Raw genomic sequence first — 6,000 nt, 5'->3', positions numbered from 1 at the left:
AGTATCTAACCTTTTCAGCAATTGTGCTCCTCAGTATTTATCCATAAGAGTTGAAACTATCCACACAAAAACCTGCATATGAATGTTTATAGTAGCTTTATTCATAATTGTTAAAGCTGGAAGTCACCAAGATGCCCTTCCATAAGTGAATGGTTAAATAAACCATGGTACATTCAGACAATGGTTATTCAGCATGAAAAGACAGGGAGGAGTATTAAATGCATAAATGAAACAAAATTATTTTTTAATTATTTTTTTAATCAAAGAAATAATGAATACTGTAAAACTTTTCTAATCCAATATAAGTTATACTGAAATGCAACAGTCTGCACCCGCCTCACACCCCATAGCTTTATCTGTACTCAAGATACTTCGTAAACTATTTCTGCTTGTAGGTCCTTATGTGGTTGCCTGCATATCGCTAAATAATGTGCCTTTAACTCTACTTTATTGGTGAAGGAGTCAAGTCATTCATTTATCTTTCACATGGAAACAAAATGGGTGGGGGACTCTATTTCTTAATTAGTCAACCTTAAACCTTGTTTATTGGTTATATATTATAAAAGATATAGATTAACTACCTAATTTAAAATTGTTTGCTTATGCTTCTATTTTCTGTTCCAATATTTGTAGCCAACATCTTCATACTTTTTTATAGTAGTTGAGAATATGAGTTTCCTACTCTTCCCTCTACCTTCTCTTCCCCCCTTTCACTTTCCAGCTTGTTAGCTACGTTTTACTTCTTCAACAAGCTCTCCTCTCTCTTTTAGAAACTGAAAAAAATATAACTGAGTAGAAACAATTCATTTGAAGGGCTGGAAAATCAAATTGGAGGAATTCTCCCAGAAAGTAGAGTAAAAAGGCAGAGATAGTAAAAGTGAAATAAAACAGATCCCATAGTGGCTCATCCAGGCAGACATTTATCTAATCAATAGGAACACATTAAGAGGTATTAGAGAAAATAAGTCTACACAGTTTATTCAGATCCATTCCTGAAAGCTGATGACCAATAAACAGTGATTGCATTATTTAGACTGTAAGTATTATTCACTGGAAAACCAGTTGCTTTTTTTTTTTTTTTTTTTTTCTTGAAGCCACTGATGTCTTAACTCTTGAAGAATTATATTACTAGCATGGAGGTGAAATGAGCCTTTATCATATTCTTTTTTTTTTTCTTTAAATTAAAGTTTATTGGGGTGACAATTGTTAGTAAAGTTACATGGATTTCAGGTGTACAATTCTGTATTACATTATCTGTATCTCACATTGTGTGTTTACCACCCAGAGTCAGTTCTCTTTCCATCACCATATATTTGACCGCGTTTACCCTCTTCTAGACCCCACAACCCCTTAACTATTGCTTATGTCTTTGAGTTTTTGTTCTTTCAGTTGTTTGTCTTGTTCTTTTGTTGTTTTCAGTTTATATACCATATATCAGTGAAATCGTATGGTTCTCTACTTTTTCTGTCTGACTTATTTCGCTTAGCATTACACTCTCAAGATCCATCCATGTTGTCAGAAATGGTCCTATTTCATCTTTTCTTACTGCCGAATAGTATACCGTTGTGTATATATACCACAACTTCTTTATCCAGTCATCTATCGAAGGACATTTTGGTTGTTTCCAAGTCTTGGCCACCGTAAACAAAGCTGCAATGAACATTGGCGCACATGTGTCTTTATGGATAAACGTTTTCAGATTTTTTGGGTAGATACCCAGGAGAGGGATTGCTGGGTCATATGGTAATTCTATTCGTAATTTTTTGAGGAACCTCCACACTGCCTTCCATAGCAACTGCACTAATCTGAATTCCCACCAACAGTGTATGAGGGTTTCTTTATCTCCACAGTCTCTCCAACACTTGTTACTATTTGTCTTGTTGATGATAGCCATTCTAACTGGGGTGAGGTGATATCTCATTGTGGTTTTTATTTGAATTTCTCTGATGATTATTGATGTTGGGCATTTTTTCATGTCTGTTTGCCGTTTGTATGTCCTTCTTGGAGAAATGTCTCTGCAGGTCCTCTGCCCATTTTTCAATTGGGTTGTTTGTTTTTTTGTTGTTGTTGAGTTGTATGAGCTCCTTGTATATTTTAGATATTAGCCCCTTATCGGAGGCACTGTTTGCAAAAATCTTCTCCCATTCAGTTGGTTGCCTCTTTATTTTGTCAATGGTTTCCTTTGCTGTGCAGAAGCTTTTAAGTTTCATATAGTACCATTCATTTATTTTAGCTTTTACTTCCCTTGCCTTTGGAGTCAAATTCATAAAATGTTCTTTGAACCCAAGGTCCATAAGTTTAGTATCTATGTTTTCTTCTATGCAGTATGCAGTTTATTGTTCCAGGTCTTATGCTTAAGTCTTTGATCCATTTTGAATTAATTTTGGTGCATGGTGACAGCAGTCCAGTTTCATTCTTTTGCACGTGGCTTTCCAATTCTCCCAGCACCATTTATTGAAGAGGCTGTCTTTTCTCCATTGTATGTTTTTTGCTTCTTTGTCAAAAATTATCTGTCCATACATATGCGGTTTTATTTCTGAGTTCTCAATTCTATTCCATTGGTCTATGTGTCTGTTTTTTTGCCAGTACCATGCTGTTTTGATTATTGTTGCCCTGTAGTACAAGCTAAAGTCAGGGAGTGTGATACCTCCAACTTTGTTCTTTTTTCTTAAGATTGCTTTGGCTATTCGAGGTCTTTTGTGGTTCCAAACAAATCTGATGATTTTTTTGTTCTATTTCTTTAAAAAATGCCATTGGGATTTTGATGGGGATCACGTCGAATCTGTATATTGATTGCTTTGGGTAATATGGCCATTTTAACTATGTTGATTCTTCCAATCCATGAGCCCGGAATGTCTTTCCATTTCTTTGTGTCTTCTTCAATTTCTTTCAAAAATGTCTTACAGTTTTCAGCATATAGGTCTTTAACATCCTTGGTTAAGCTTATTCCTAGATATTTTATTCTTTTTGCTGCAATTGCAAAACAAATTGTTTTTGTTTTTTTCTTTTTCTGAGATTTCATTGTTAGTATATAGGAATGCAGTGGACTTTTGTACGTTGATTTTGTAGCGGGCAACTTTACCGTTTTCGTTTATTGTTTGTAATAGCTTTTTCGAGCAGTCTTTAGGGTTTTCTATATATAGCATCATGTCATTTACAAAGAGTTTCAGTTTACCTTCTTCATTCCCAATTTGGATGCTTTTTATTTCTTTCTCTTGCCTGATTGCTCTGGCAAGGACTTCCAACACTATGTTGTAAAGCACAGGTGATAGGGGACAGCCCTGTCGTGTTCCTGAATGAAGAGCAAAGGGCTCCAGTTTTTCACTGTTAATTATGATATTAGCTGAGGGTTTGTCATATATGGCCTTTATTATGTTAAAGTGTTTTCCTTCTATACCTATTTTGTTAAGTGTTTTAATCATAAATGAATGTTGTATCTTGTCAAATGCTTTTTTTTTTTGCTTCAGTTGATAAAATCATGACTGTAGTCCTTTATTTTGTTTATGTGATGTATCACATTGATGGATGTTGATTGATGGATGTTTTGATGGATGTTGTTGAACCCTCCTTGTGCCCCGGGGATGAACCCCACTTGGTCGTGATGAATAATCTTTTTAATGCATTGTTGCATTCGATTTGCTAGAATTTTGTTTAGGATTTTTTCATCTGTATTCATCAGAGATATTGGTCTGTAGTTCTCTTTTTTTGTGTTGTCCTTACCAGGTTTTGGTATCAGGATAATATTGGCCTCATAAAATGAGTTAGGGAGTACTGTCTCTTCAATTTTTTGAAGAGTTTGCGCAGGATTGGTATTAGATCCTCTTTGAAGGTTTGGTAGAATTCACTAGTGAAGCCATCTGGTCCCGGACTTTTGCTTTTGGAAAAGTTTTGAATGACTGATTCAATTTCGTTACTGGTGATCGGTCTGTTTAGATTTTCCAGTTCTTCATGGTTCAGCCTAGGAAGGCTATATGTTTCTAAGAAGTTGTCAGTTTCTTCTAGATTATTTGGTGGCATAAATACTGATGACTGTTATGTGTTCTTGTTGTATAGTCTCCTTTATCATTATGAAATGTCCATCTTTATCTCTTATTGCTTTTTTTATCCTGAAGTCTGTTTCATCTGATATCAGTATGACTACATCTGGTTTTCTCTGGATACCATTTGCTTGGAGTGTCAATTTTTACTCTTTCGCTTTGAGTCTGTGTTTGTCCTTATAGTTGATATGTGCCTTGGAGGCAGCATATGGTTGGGTTTAGTTTTTTGATCCCATCTGCTACTCTGTGCCTTTTTATTGGTGAGTTCAGTCCATTTACATTTAGGGCGATTATTGATATGTGAGGATTTCCTATCATTCTATCTTTAGTTTTCTGGTAAGACTGTCTCCATTGTTTCTTTGCCTTTTTGTTGTTGTCTATTATTTCTGTGTGGTGGTATTCTATGATGTTTCCCTCTGTTTCTTCTTTTATTACAGTATATATTTCAGTTCTGGATTTTTTTATTTTTATTTTTTGAGTGGTTACAATTGAGTTTATATAAAAGAAAGTTTGATATTTAGAGTATTTCATTTTCTTCAGCATGCTTAATTTCTCCATTCCCCTATTCCGATTCAGGCCTTTACTCTCCCCCCTTTTATGTTTTGGTTACCACAAATTATCCCTATTTATGTTGGTCAAATAACCTCCATCAGTATTTGTTGTACTGTAGGTCATGTGATAGAAAATTCCCTTAGCTTCTATATGTCTGGAAAGGTATTTATTCATTCTTCATATCTAACGGATATCTTTGCTGGATTTGTTATTCTTGGCTCATAATTTCTCTCTTTCAATAGTTTGAATATTTGGTTCCACTCCCTCGTGGCTTATAGAGTTTCTGCTGAAAAATCTGATGATATTCTAATAGGGTTTCCGTTGTAGGTTACCGTCTTCTTTTCACTGGCTGCTTTGAGGATTCTATCTTTGTCGTTGATTTTTGACAGTTTCAATACAGTGTGCCTTAGAGAAGTCCTGTTGGGGTTGAGGTTATTAGGTATTCTATTTGCTTCTTGGATTTGAGGATCGAGTTCCTTTCACAAGTGTGGGAATTTCTCATTGACTATTTGTTTGAATATGCTCTCTGTTCCCTTCTCTCTTTCTTCTTCTGGTATGCCCATTATTCTTATATTGCTCTTTCTGATGGAGCAGAAAGTTCTTGTAGAGTTCTTTCATTTGTGTTAAGTCTCAAGTCTCTTTCTTCTTCCATCCATGTCATTTGTAGATTTCTATCTTCGATGTCACTGATTCTTTCCTCCATCTGGTCAACTCTAATACCTAAGCTGGCTATGTCATTCTTTGTTTCTTGTATTGAGTTCTTAATCTCCAGGAACTCTATTTGGTTCATTTTAAAAATGTCAATCTCTTTGGTAAAATGTTCATTTTGTTCATTGATTGTGTTTCTGAGTTCACTAAACTCCCTGTCTGTGTTTTCTTGCATCTTGTTGAGTTTTTTTAAGAACTTCATTCTTGAATTCTCTGTCATTTAAGTCACGTATTTCCATATCTTTAAGTTCATTTTCTGGAGATTTTTCATTTTCTTTCTGAGCTGTTTTGTTGCCTTGGTTATTCATGGCAATTAATAATTTATTATTTCTCTTCATAGGCATCTACAGGAGTGGGTTCTGCAACCGGTTGATAGAAAGAGGTCTTTCTTTTGTTTTCCAGTAGGTTTTGGTAGAATGTTGTATTTTCTCTCCCACTGTATGTTTTCTCTGCATTATTCCAACTTCTCACACAATGGGGGGATTCCCTGGAAGGTGGGCTTCTCCTCTGTGTACATTTTGCCTGGCTCACACGGCACCACCTCTTTGGGGGGACCTGGAGAGCTTCTGAAGTTCCAATGCTCTTCCTGCACCAGACTCAGAGCCTGTGTGTTTCAGCAGCTCTTTTTAATCTTATTTATGAGGTCCCTGTTAGTTAAAAGTTAAATGATGCCTAGAGAAAAACTAAAAAGGAAACAGTAAAA

The sequence above is a fragment of the Rhinolophus sinicus genome, chromosome 2, assembly GCF_057876585.1.
Source record: "Rhinolophus sinicus isolate RSI-liver-muscle chromosome 2, RSI-T2T, whole genome shotgun sequence".
In the NCBI taxonomy this organism is placed as follows: Eukaryota; Metazoa; Chordata; class Mammalia; order Chiroptera; family Rhinolophidae; genus Rhinolophus; species Rhinolophus sinicus.
The sequence above is the reverse complement of the archived record's forward strand: the minus strand, read 5'-3'. Positions refer to the sequence as shown.